The sequence below is a fragment of the Pseudorca crassidens genome, chromosome 3 (genome assembly GCF_039906515.1).
Source record: "Pseudorca crassidens isolate mPseCra1 chromosome 3, mPseCra1.hap1, whole genome shotgun sequence".
NCBI classification, from domain to species: domain Eukaryota; kingdom Metazoa; phylum Chordata; class Mammalia; order Artiodactyla; family Delphinidae; genus Pseudorca; species Pseudorca crassidens.
In genome coordinates this window covers 76,404,653-76,417,483 of record NC_090298.1, presented here as the reverse complement: position 1 = coordinate 76,417,483, position 12,831 = coordinate 76,404,653, and the positions used below count along the sequence as shown (strand labels likewise).

General features: G+C 37.8%; 1 protein-coding gene across 14 annotated transcripts in view; it reads left to right on the top strand.

Annotated features, from left to right (window-relative positions):
• Positions 1-12,831, top strand: part of MCTP1 (multiple C2 and transmembrane domain containing 1) — a 541,379-nt gene that overhangs the window by 424,789 nt on the left and 103,759 nt on the right. The window contains exon 18 of one of the 14 annotated variants that reach the window (XR_010942042.1): positions 3,904-4,064. The exons of the other annotated variants lie outside the window; for them this stretch is intronic. The gene's annotated coding sequence lies outside the window, so the exon portion shown is untranslated. The remainder of the gene's footprint in view (positions 1-3,903; positions 4,065-12,831) is intronic. 14 annotated transcript variants of the gene reach the window in all.

Genomic DNA, 12,831 nt, shown 5'->3' with positions numbered 1-12,831 from the left:
CAATGCGCTCATCTGTTTTGTGGACTAATTTGAGCCATCGGGCATCAACACCATAGACATGCAGCAGCATTGCAAATGATACGCATGCTTCCCTTGCTCCAAGAATTTGTACTTGCTATAAAAGAAAACAGATTTGGACAGCCCTGAAAAAGTTGAGTTTGGTTTGAAGACAACATTTCAGAATTACATTAGAGCTGGCCTACAAGTGAACTAAAAATACCTGCTCATCTCAGTGGTCTTGGCCCAGGGCCTTTCCTTTTACTGTAAAAGTCAGGCTGTTTGAACAGTTGGAGTGCGGCTTGCTTGCTGTCTAAACTAGTGTTCTCTGATAACTTCTGTTACCATTGAAACACAAGCCCTGTTGCATTGAAGAGAATGTTTAGAGGTGTGGAAAATAGCCAAGAGAAATGTATACTTAGTGTTCAAACCTCTAGGCTTCCCGTGTGGTAACTAGACCACTTAGATCTGTTAAGAAAGACATTCATCAGTAAACATTACACAGCAAGGGTAAAAGATGGAATGGAGTAAAGGAGGCTGTTAAAATCAGCCTAAGATGATTATTTGAATTGCAAAGAGAAATGTTCAGACATAGCTAGAGCTGCTAAACATAACTCTTGAAGTTTTTCCAGAACAGAGGGATTGGGGAGAATGAGACCAGTGAAGGAGAAAATTAGAAAATTATAAGACAGAATGGGAAATGAAGTTTCAGAAACCGGTAAGATCACTGAAATATATGATATTATTAGGTCTTAAATCTATTTATGAGGGTGAAAATTTAAAAACGCACTTTCTGACTTTGGCTCTGTGATCTTAAGATTGAAATGAAGATATTAAATCTGGATAAAGAATAACCTGCAGTAACAGCTAGGTTATGTCAGGAGGGATTAAAAAGAAAGATCGGAAATCAGTAGCCCAGGAAAGATAATCACGTAAGTTGGATAAGTCTGGGGGAGATAATTTGAGTGGAAATGAATCAGAATGTGGTACCAAACATCCCCAAACTTGGCAGAGTGCAGCCCTCTGCATACCAGCTACTGGATGATTATTGATCTGTTTCTGTTCAGTGAGATAGAAGGAGGAGTATAAAGACCACAGGATTAATTCTTAGAGTAACTTGGATCGCAGACTTCACTAACATGTGTTTGGCTTGTTAGATAGCTGGGTATCCTATTTTCTGGCATGTCATATGGAACAGAGGGAACTTCCCCCCCATGAGCAACTGAAGTGCCAGCTGTTGCCCTAGATATTGTACCTGTTCGTGATGGAGATAGCTTTAAAGCCAGATTTCAAGCTTAGGGAAAATTTTACATTTTGTACATCAGCAAACATTGGTATCAGATTTGTGTTTCTAGATACAGCATCTACACACACAAAGAGGGAAGTTGATCAAGAACCTACTTCAAAAATAGTAGTGATAGGGAATCCCCTGGTGGTCCAGTGGTTAAGACTTCACTTTCCAATGCAGGGGGTGCGGGTTCGATCCCTGGTCAGGGAGCTAAGATCCCATATGCTTCGTGACCAAAACATAAAACATAAGCAATATTGTAACAAATTCAATAAAGACTTTAAAAATGGTCCACATCGGACTTCTCTGGTGGTGCAGTGGTTGAGAGTCCGCCTGCCGATGCAGGGGACACGGGTTCGTGCCCCGGTCCGGGAAGATGCCACATGCCGCAGAGCGGCAGGCCGCTGAGCCTGCGCGTCCGGAGCCTGTGCTCCGCAATGGGAGAGGCCACAGCAGTGAGAGGCCCACGTACCAAAAAAAAAAAAAAGGTCCACATCAAAAACAAATCTTAAAAAAAAAAGTAATGATAATAGATTAATTTCTTTAAAAATTTAAAAGATAACTATCTTTAATAAGCTTTAACAAATATTTACAGTGCTTCCAAAGCCCTAGAAAATACATAAAAATGGCACACTTGTGTGACAATATCCCTAACTAAAATATCACAGTTAATCCAACAGTTTTATTAAATAATAGTTTAAAAATTTAAAAGACAGGAAGGGATATCAGAACATACTATAATGACTTGAATATCATGGAAAAATATGCGTTTTTCATTGACACTGGAGAATAAACAAAAGCAAAACAGGAACAAATTGAGAACCAACATTAAAATGCCTTTTTTTTTTTTTAGAAAATAATTCAAGCATGAAATGTTCTGTACCTACACTAGTGAGATAGTCATGGGTCCCTACAAAACCAGTTGGATTCTAGAGAAATGGGATTCTGGGAAAAGACAAGCTTCAGTGAGCTTAACAACCTTATTCACTCTTACATGTTTTTTGATGTAGTCTTTAAGTATTTTTTAAGAGCAATTGTTACTTCGGACCAGAAATCTCCTCATGGACCAAATAATACCAGTTCACCAATTCCTCTTAATTGTTGGTATTTGGTCACTTAAAACAATAAGTATGTGTTGATCTGTAACCTGCAAGAAGGACTGTGTGCAGCCGTTTTTGAATGAGAACTTCTGTGAATGATGAAGCTATTAAAATTAAAAGCATAACTGTGCTTGGTTCTATGGTAGGCATTACAAACTACTAGGTAAAGTACTAATTTCTAATGAAAGGGACCTCAGAGAATCAGCATTCTCTGGGCATCTATAAGCATTTGTCACTTTCATTCTACATCCAAACTTTTACTAACAAGAAACTCACAACATTACAGGGATTGCTTATCAGTTATTCATGTGTGGTTGATGCGATGCTGTAGTTGGACGCACTCTGGGCTTTACATTTTGGACTTGTCAGTGTTCTCAAAGCAAAGCCAGAGCCTTTCATCTCTGACTTTGATTAAAATGACACCAAATAGTGGTACAACTTGTAAGCTGAAAAAGAAAAAAATCTAAATAAATAAATAATTTCCCAAGCCTTCTGGCTTGCAGGTTCTATTGATATAATATCTCCATCAAGGAGAGTAGGGTGCATTATGCTATGATGAGTTGATAGCACCATCTCTGAGGTTGTTTTGGTCCATTTTGTTGTGGAGATTCTTCAGTAGGTATTTCTGTGAGTCATTTATAAGACAGCTTCAAATGAGTCCTATCTAGTTGTCATGCTTGCTTCTTTAATAGATGAAGTCAAGCTATGCTTTTCAAAAAGGCCTGGATGTTCTAGGATGGTAGACTTTAAGTTTCAGGTAGCAATTTCCAAAACCCTGTGTACGGTTTCACAAAGTAAAGAATCAGAACTTCCTGGTGTATATTTATAAATGGTCTAAGTAAATCTGAACAAACAATGATATTTTTAACACCTTCAGTAAATATATGAACTAAGTTATAGTATATGCATTCAATTCAAAGCTTTGCCAATAAATCAACCAATTTATCATTTTTTTGTACGCCTAACCATATACCTCATTCTCTCACCAGAACAACAGAGAGAGATGTTCCTCTTAACATATTTTGCATTTTGCCTAATCAATATAAGTGATCATTTGGTAGAGAGTACACTTTGACTTTTTTGCTCTAAACACATACACACACACACACACACACACACACACACACACACACACACACACAGCACAAGTCTCTTCAGTCTGGTATTTGGTTGTAACTACTCAAAAAGAAAGCAATAGAGGGAATCATCTCAGTTCTCATTCTGATTGAGAGAGGGAGAAAAGCCACTGTATGTAAGCATGCATGTAAGCATGATAAAGTTCTCTGGGTCATTGCAGCAAGACCATAGGAAACAGGTAAACAAGGTGGAGCGATCCAGCAGGTCTAAGGTTGCGACCAATTCCTTACCACTGTTTATTTTAGAAAATTGTCCAAACAAAGCAAAGCCTCTCTTCAAGAGAGTAACGTGTCATACTTTAAAACCACCTTAAAAAGGCTATTGTTAGGCTGGGAATTAATCAGGTTCACATTGCCTATCTTCTCTCTCCTGTTCACGTAGGTGGTACCAAAAGCTCTAGTGGAATCAACCAGAAATAAAGACCTTAGAACAGGTGGTGACACCATCTGGCTATTTAAATCAAGGCAAAACCACCCCCTTCCCAGAAGATGAAGTTCTGAAGTCCCTGATGATGCATGGAGCCTAACTTAAGCCAAGGGAGAGTAAGTGGGCAGAACGGGTTCACCTCCAGTTCTTCTTTAGACATATATTTAAGAAATATGGAGCGTTAATGGAGAGAAAGAATCTAGTGCAAATACATATGAATGAGTGCAATTCTTTTTCTCTGCTACTCTCATGCCATCATCTAGGAAATATATCTAGCCTTCTTCTGTGCACATTTGTATATGTATGTACCTACTGTTTCTTCTTTTCTAAGTTAGCTGTGGAATATCCTAGTGTCTATGTGAGAATTGGCAATGTTTCTCAAAGAGGAGTACTGTTAGCATGGGGGACAGGAAGATTTTTCACCGGGTGGAACTGTTCCGCATATTTCAGGGTGTTTCACACCCATGCCCCACCCAATAAATGCTGGTATCACCCCTTTCCCACTTGAGTCATTGTGATAACTAAAAACATCCCCACATGTTTCCAGATGCACCCTGGGGGAGGGAAGTGGCAACACAGCGCCCAAATGTTTGAAAGTTGACCCTCTTCCCTTACACCCCTTCTTTCTTTCCTTGTGCCGAAAAGGATCTAAGGAGGTGGTTGATGGGATTGATTCGCAAACAGTGTTTTCATTTGCTTCTTACTGTTCTCTCCTATCATGTTTTTAATTCAGGAATTTTTTTAACCTGGATGATGGCTTTTTCAAAGAAGAAAAGACATATATTTTTGGTTCCACTTTACATCCACTAGCTTTCTTCTTTAGGGCCAGTCTTAATGGTAGACGTAAAATAGTTTCCTTTTAGGGATTAATTACCATAACCAGTTTTTATATGTGGCTAGACCCCTTAAAAGTTGTTTTTTTTTTAAGCAATGCTTAATTCCTCAAAAGGCAAACACTATGTATTTATTATCTTTCTAATTTGAGGCCTCTCTCACATCAGTGAATATTGTCACATCAAATGCTGTTAGCATAAGCATGTACTTACTTTTGTTGTATTTCCTCATTTTATTTCATCTGATATAGACATTTTTGAATGATGAAACAAACAGGTAAACAGAGGGTGAAGGCTGGGTGAAAAATGGGTTAATACTGTAAAGGCCGTAAATGTGTTAAGTTTAAGAAAAAAAAATGAATTGAAATTAGGGAGGAAAGGGATTTTCTAAAAGAGCCTTGAAATAATTAATTGTTTTGTAGGAGATGGCCTTTCCATGTAGGCAGAGAATTTTTTCTTCACTTCTTTCTGAAGAGACAGTCAAATAGAGAATCTCATCTCTTAATTAGAAAGAAAAATACTCATCAAACACATCTCATCACTGGAGAGCTAATGATTCACAGCTGTTAGTCTGAAAGGGCAGGCTTTTTTCCTGAACAGTAGGAAGTGTTAATCATTTTGGATGAGATTTCTTTTTTAAAATATACTGTAGTTTGCAAAAGAATAGGATATTTCAATATTCCAACTTAAATGATTTTTCTGAAGTGCGCTCCCCCAGGGATACTGTCATGTGTCGCACTGAATGATCATTGAATGCAGGCATCTTCCACTGCACTTCAATGAGAGCATCAATTGATGGGATGATCTGGACGGCCCAGTCCCTGCCTGGGACTCTTAAAACCCCAGGCTCAAAGAAAGAAAAATCAGGTACATCTTGCACCTCCTAAGAAATGGTATTGCTATAAAATCTTAACATTTTGAATCATTCACTCTACTTTATATAATTTGCCGTGTTTAAATGGAAGTGAAAAGCCCAAGCCCACCTTCATTAGCTTCTGAGTAGAAAAGGTCTTTTTGTTTGTTTAATCTTCATGTGAAAAAGTAAGGCTTCTTTTGCTTGTAAAATGTAATTGGCTCAATTATTTTCCAGTCTTTGCCTTTACAGCCACCTTGCTAACCTCTTCTAAACATTTCGGACAGAAGAAAACCCCATTTAATAGAAACCGTGTGAATAGCTAACTTTGATTATTCAGAGCCATGCAAGAGAGTGAGGAAAAGGAAGAATGAAATTGTCTCTACAAACCTCATTTTGACCATTAGTGTTTGACCTCTTTGACATGCCAGACCTTTACCAGAGCACCTAAAAAGTGGTATTGCGTTTAGTGGTTATCCCAGAGCAAGAGGAAGGAGAAGAAGTAGAGATAGAAAAAAATCTACAAATTGTATAATCAGTCCCTAAATAATTGAGACCTTCAGAGCATCAACATTCACTATAAAATCCTTTACCTTAGAAGCAGTGGAGCATTGTGGGAAAAGCACACTGGATTGGGAGTTACCTGACTTTGCCACTCAGTAGAGGATGTCCTTAGACGAGTTTAACCTTCTGAGCCTCAGTTTCCTCATTCATAAAATGAAGATAGTCTCAGCCTTCCCAGCCTTCCTTGCAGGACTTTCCCCCTAAAGTTCATTGTATGCAATGTGATATAAGATACTTGTTAGGACAAATTATGTCATTTACCTTTCAGTAAATTATAGATTTTCAAAATAGCCATTCTGAATACTTATGATTAAAATGTAGGTCGCTCTTCTTTCGACAATATTCAACACCCATTTATGATAAAAACCCTCCAGAAAGTAGGCATAGAGGAACTTACCTCAACATAATAAAGGCCATATATGACAAACCCACAGCAAACATCATTCTCAATGGTGAAAAACTGAAACCATTTCTACTAAGATCAGGAGCAAGACAAGGTTGCCCACTCTCACCACTGTTATTCAACATAGTTTTGGAAGTTTTAGCCACAACAGTCAGAGAAGGAAAAGAAATAAAAGGAATCCAAATCGGAAAAGAAGTAAAGCAGTCACTGTTTGCAGATGACATGATACTATACATAGAAAATCCTAAAGATGCTACCAGAAAACTACGAGAGCTAATCAATGAATTTGGTAAAGTAGCAGGATACAAAATTAATACACAGAAATCACTTGCATTCCTATACACTAATGATGAAAAATCTGAAAAAGAAATTAAGCAAACACTCCCATTTACCATGGCAACAAAAAGAATGAAATACCTAGGAATAAACCTACCTAGGGAGACAAAGACCTGTATGCAGAAAATTATAAGACACTGATGAAAGAAATTAAAGATGATACAAACAGATGGAGAGATATGCCATGTTCCTGGATTGGAAGAATCAACATTATGAAAATGACTATACTACCCAAAGCAATCTACAGATGCAATGCAATCCCTATGAAACTACCAATTGCATTTTTCACAGAATGAGAACAAAAAAATTTCACAATTTGTATGGAAACACGAAAAGCCCTGAATAGCCAAAGCAATCTTGAGAAAGAAAAACGGAGCTGGGGGAATCAGGCTCATGGACTTCAGACTATACTACAAAGCTACAGTAATCAAGACAGTATGGTGCTGGCACGAAAACAGAAATATAGATCAATGGAACAGAGTAGAAAGCTCAGAGATAAACCCACGCACATATGGTCACCTTATCTTTGATAAAGGAGGCAAGAATATACAATGGAGAAAAGACAGCCTCTTCAATAAGTGGTGCTGGAAAAACTGGACAGCTACATGTAAAAGAATGAAATTAGAACACTCCCTAGCACCATACACAAAAATAAACTCAAAATGGATTAAAGACCTAAATGTAAGGCCAGACACTATAAAACTCTTATAGGAAAACATAGGCAGAACACTCTATGACATAAATCACAGCAAGATCCTTTTGACCAACCTCCTAGAGAAAGGGAAATAAAAACAAAAATAAACAAATGGGACCTAATGAAACTTAAAAGCTTTTGCACAGCAAAGGAAACCATAAACAAGACGAAAAAACAACCCTCAGAATGGGAGAAAATATTTGCAAATGAACCAACTGACAAAAGATTAATCTCCAAAATATACAGGCAGCTCATGAAGCTCAATATCAAAAAAACAAACAACCCAATCCAAAAATGGGCAGAAGACCTAACTAGACATTTCTCCAAAGAAGATATACAGATTGGCAGCACACACATGAAAGGATGCTCAACATCACTAATCATTACAGAAACACAAATCAAAACTACAATGAGGTATCACCTCACACCAGTCAGAATGGCCATCGTCAAAAAATCTGGAAACAATAAATGCTGGCAAGGGTGTGGAGAAAAGGCAACCCTCTTGCACTGTTGATGGGAATGTAAATTGATACAGCCACTATGGAGAACAGTATGGAGGTTCCTCAAAAAACTAAAAATAGAGCTACCTTATGACCCAGCAATCCCACTACTGGGCATACACCCTGAGAAAACCATAATTCAAAAAGAGTCATGTACCACAATGTTCATTGCAGCTCTATTTACAATAGCCAGGACATGGAAGCAACCTAAGTGTCCGTGGACAGATGAATGGATAAAGAAGATGTGACACATATATACAATGTAATATCACTCAGACATAAAGAGAAACAAAATTGAGTTATTTATAATGAGGTGGATGGACCTAGAGTCTGTCATACAGAGTGAAGTGAGTCAGAAAGAGAAAAACAAATACCGTATGCTAACACATATATATGGAATCTAAAAAAAAAAAAAAAAAAAAATGGCTCTGAAGAACCTAGGAGCAGGACAGGAATAAAGACGCAGACATAGAGAATGGACTTGAGGACACAGGGAGGGGGAAGGGTAAGCGGGGATGAAGTGAGAGAGTGGCATGGATATATATACACTACCAAACGTAAAGTAGATAGCTAGTGGGAAACAGCCGCATAGCACAGGGAGATCAGCTCGGTGCTTTGTAACTACCTAGAGGGGTGGGATAGGGAGGGTGGGAGGGAGATGCAAGAGGGAAGGGAAATGGGGATATATGTATACGCATAGCTGATTCACTTTGTTATACAGCAGAAACTAACACACCATTGTAAAGCAATTATACTCCAATAAGGATGTTTAAAAAAGCAGGTTGCTTTTAAAGCCTGGCACAAATAGATACTGAAGGATTGTGTTTTGTGATGTTAGTGATAAAATCATATGCAAGATAACACTGATTTAGATAGAAGGTATTTGGATTTAAAAGTGAAAAAAATATATGGACAGGAATTGACATTCTTAAAGCTGGTAGTTCAGAACAAGATACTTTTATATCTAGGGGAATGAGAATGTTAAAAATTATTGACGTTTAAAAACCTAATTTTTTTCAACTCCAGACTTCACAAAATCTACAATGTATGCTAATGTCATTTACTAGCAATAATGACTTTCTCTAAAGATCTGGATTTTTCTTGCTCTGATTATTAGTAAAACATTTCAGTGCAACCCCTCATAAGTTTAATATTGGGTTGGCCAAAAAGTGCCTTCAGCTTTGAAGTAAAAATAAAAGACACATATTTCATTTTCACCAAGAAATTTATTGAACAACGTATTCACCGTTCCACTGCCTTCTGCCATTTTTCAGGCAACTTCGTAATGCCATCTTCCCAAAACTTTTTATCTTTTTGAGCAAAGAACTGTTCCAGGTACCTTTTACAGTCTTCCAGGGAATTGAAATTTTTCCATTAAGAGAATTTTGTAAAGACTGAAATAAATGGAAATCCAAAGATGCAATGTCTGGTGAATACAGCGGTGAATCAGAACTTCCCAGCCAAGCTGTAACAGTTTTTGCCTGGTCATCAAAGAAACATGCGGTCTTGTGTTATCCTGATGGAAGATTAAGTGTTTTCTGTTGACTGATTCTGGATGCTTTTCGTCCAGTGCTGCTTTCAGTTGGTCTAATTGGGTGCAGTACTTGTTGGAATTAATGGTTTGGTTTTCCGTAAGGAGCTCATAATAGAGGACTCCCTTCCAATCCCACCATATACACAACATCACTTTCTTTGGATGAAGACCTGCCTTTGGTGTGATTGGTGGTGGTTCATTTCACTTGCCCCACAATCTCTTCCATTCCACATTATTGTACGATATCCACTTTTCATTACCCGTCACAATTTGTTTTAAAAACAGAACGTTTTCATTGCATTTCACTAGAGAATCGCATGCAGAAATAAGGTCAGGAAGGTTTTTTTCTCTTAACTTATGTGGAACCCAAACATCAAAGCGATGAACGTAACCAAACTGGTGCAAATGACTTTCGATGCTCTGGATATTTTGAGTATGTCGGCTATCCCCCGTGTGGTATAACGGTGATTGTTCTCAATTAATATCTCTATTTGATTGCTATCAACTTCAACTGGTCTACCCAACCATGGAGCACTGTCCAGCGAGAAATCTCTAGCACAAAACTTTGCAGACCACTTTTGACATGCTTGATCAGTCACAGCACCTTCTCCATACACTACACAAAACTTTTTTTTTTTTTGCGTTTCAGTTGCCTTTTTACCTTTCTTGAAAAAATAAAGCATAATATGCCAAAAGTGTTGCTTTTTTTCTTCCATCTTCAATAATAAAATGGCTACACAAAAATTCACCAGTTTTGATAAGCTTTTTTTTAAATGCATGCCGGTATGACAGCTGTCACATACAATCTAACAAAATTGTTTCGAATGAAGTTAAAGACAACTAAGTGCTACTAGAGCCATCTTACGGGAAAAAAACAAACGAACCTTTTGGCCAACCCAATACTTATGGCTTCCTTCCAGCAAACCCCTTCCTCCCAGACCACACAGAAGTCCCTCTAAGGAACACCATCCATCTTCTATAACTGCTCGAAGAACAATTATCATGTTGACTTATCTTGGAGTATTATTTTATAAAGTCTGTTATTTTTTAGAAACAATTTTAAATATGAAAAACATAAAATTGACATTACTTACATTGGTATAGTACTTTCTGATAAAGCATTTTCATGTATATTACATAATTTGTTTCCCACAGCCTACTTGTGAAATAGACAGGTATTACCATTTCCATTTTATAGATAATAGACTAAAATAAAAGAGAATAACTGACCTGCCCAAGGTCTTATGATGATCATATAGCAGAAATGGAACTAAAAACGCTTCTTCAGGCTCCTGGTCCAGACCATATTTTACTCTACCATACTTTCTCCTTGGAGAGAAAATATGTATCAGTTAGCATTTGCTGTATAACAAACCACTCCATTAGTAGCGCAAAGCAACTACCATTTATTTAGTAATGATTCTGTAGGTGAAAAAGTTGGATCAGGCTCAGCTGGGTATTTCTTTTGTTCTCAGCTGGGCTCACTTATGCATCTCCGGTCAGCTTCTGGCCAGTTAGGCAACTTTGCTTCTGGATGCTGTCTGGCTTCCAACTGGGGCAATGGAGACAACTGTATCACATGTTTCTTATCATTCAGCAGACTAGCCTGTGCTTGTTGACATGGGCTCAGGGTTTGAAGAGTGCAGAGGGAAAAACCCAATGAGCAAGTGCTTTTTAAGCCTCTGTGTTCAGCATTTTTACAACTCTTACCCTCGGCCAAAACAAGTCCTATGTCTAATCTCAGTGTCATCGTGGGAGAGTATTTCAAAAGGCCTGGATACATGGAGATATTAACAAATTGGGGTCATTACTGCATGTAATCACTATAAGCTAAATATAAAAATACTGAAAATGGCACTCGCTTTATCATCTCTTCCTATTGTAGTTGACGTAGCTTTTTAAACACAGCTCTAATGCTTGAATCCACCCTATGGATTCTAGAGTGGAATAGGGAAAGTGATGAGCTACAAGAAGGGCCAAAAAAATTATATATAGTATGAGCCAATATATTCCTCCTTGTAATAATACCTAATGTTTATTGAGCATCTTACAGTTGCCAAGCACTAGGCTAATTCCATCTCAAATCTGTAAGTAGTATAGTTTTAACTTTCAGATTATAAAATTAAGAGTAATCTAGTAATACATCACATAGATAGTGACTAGTAAGCTTGGATAAAAACATGGGCCTGATTCAAACTCTCAAGCTCTCTAGTGCATCACACTGAAGCAGCTTTTTTAGGGATCCCATGATTGTGGCTAACAGTCCAAGGCAGATTGACAAAGAGCTTCTACCATCCAGGATAATGTGTAAAACTCACAAGATCCTTTTTCTAATGAAGAAGGTTGTGTGTACTTCTAATGTCCCATGAAGATTTTCTGATATAGAGTTTTAGCAGTAAATCACAACCATCTAGTAATTTGCAAAAAGGAAACCACCAAATTCTTGGAATAATTTTAGTTTCTAATGAGCAAGGCTAAATAATGTAGGGCTAGATGTTTTGTTTGGAATGGGGTCATGGATTTTATGAAAGTAAAATATAGATGGTCCAAGTTTCCTTATTAAAAGTGTTGGGGGGAGTGGGGGAAAAGTCAAGGAGAATGTGACAGAGAGAGAGAGAGAGGAAAAATAAGGAAAGGATGTCATAGTGATGAAGTCAAAGGAAATTAAACACTGTACAAATGTGCAGGAGTCCTTATTACCTAGTTTAACCTGGAGAAATTCTAGAATCATCAGATCCTCTCTCCATGTCCCATGCAGGCAAAAAGGTTTCTGGATATATGGGTCGCAAAAAATCCTAGGCATTTTTGGGTTTATATATTTTTTTAATTGCTGTTTTGGTTCCATTTTAGCCCATTATGTCTCCTTTTTTCAAACCCCAAACTTATGAAAAGTGTGGTCAGGACCAAGGACAGATCCTGCATTGTCTTAGCCTTCCTGGAGTTTTTCTGAGCTTCCTTCTTTCTCCTGCTGCCCTGGTGAAACACTGAAGACCCATCCAGGAGTGTTTTGGTATTTTGTAGGATAAAGGAAAGGATCCTATCTTCATGCAGGTGGGCTCCAGGGAGAAAAGAAGCTTCAGTGTGGAGAGAATAAGCTAAAAGACCCCTTTCTTCCTCTGAGGGCTCTTTGTTAGTGGATCATCGCCATTGACAAGTATTAGAATCA